This window comes from Rutidosis leptorrhynchoides, chromosome 4 (assembly GCF_046630445.1).
Source record: "Rutidosis leptorrhynchoides isolate AG116_Rl617_1_P2 chromosome 4, CSIRO_AGI_Rlap_v1, whole genome shotgun sequence".
In the NCBI taxonomy this organism is placed as follows: domain Eukaryota; kingdom Viridiplantae; phylum Streptophyta; class Magnoliopsida; order Asterales; family Asteraceae; genus Rutidosis; species Rutidosis leptorrhynchoides.
In genome coordinates, this window is record NC_092336.1 from 238,747,445 (window position 1) to 238,748,313 (window position 869).

The 869-nt window shown below is 36.4% G+C and overlaps 1 non-coding gene across 1 annotated transcript; it reads right to left on the minus strand.

Moving 5' to 3' along the window:
* Nucleotides 1-207: 207 nt before the first annotated feature.
* Nucleotides 208-314, minus strand: LOC139845728 (small nucleolar RNA R71). The gene has a single exon (XR_011758489.1). It is a non-coding gene; the product is annotated as a small nucleolar RNA R71 (small nucleolar RNA).
* Between the last annotated feature and the right edge of the window lie 555 nt (nucleotides 315-869).

Here is an 869-nt window from a genome sequence, read left to right on the forward strand (position 1 = left end):
GAACATCTTCGTACCTTTAATAGGATCTGTACACTATTTAAAATTCGAGAAGTTGAGGATGAACAGATATATCTCATGTTATTTCCCTGGACTTTAAAGGGAGAAGCCAAAGATTGGTTAGAATCGTTACCTGAAGGGGCGATTGATACATGGGATGTTTTAGTTGAAAATTTTCTTAAACAATTCTTTCCGGCATCTAAAGCCGTGAGACTTCAAGGAGAAATTGTTACTTTTACACAAAAGCCGAATGAAACTTTATATGAAGCATGGACAAGATTTGGAAAGTTACTGAGAGGATGTCCGCAACATGGTTTAGACACTTATCAAATAGTACAAATATTCTACCAAGGATGCGACATCACTACAAGGAAAGACATCGATATAGCAGCTGGTGGTTCCATTATGAAGAAAACCGCAACTGAAGCTTACAAAATTATTGATAACACTGCTTCCCACTCACATGAGTGGCATCAAGAAAAAGATATCGTTAGATCATCTAAAGCGGCTAGAGCCGATTCTAGCCATGACTTTGATTCCATTTCCGCAAAGATAGATTCTGTCGAGAGACGAATGGAAAAGATGACGAAATATATTCACTCAATACGAATTAGTTGTGAACAGTGTGGAGGACCACATTTGACAAAAGATTATCTCAGTATTGAACAAACAATGGAACAAAGAGAGAATGTTTCATACATGAACCAAAGGCCTGGAAATAATTATCATAATAATTATCAACCGCCAAGACCAATCTACAATCAAAACCAGAATTATAACCGAAATGTTTCATACAACAACCAACAAGGTCCTAGCAATCAACAAGTATCCAACAATACTTACAATCAGCAAAGACCTATTTTTCAAAACAA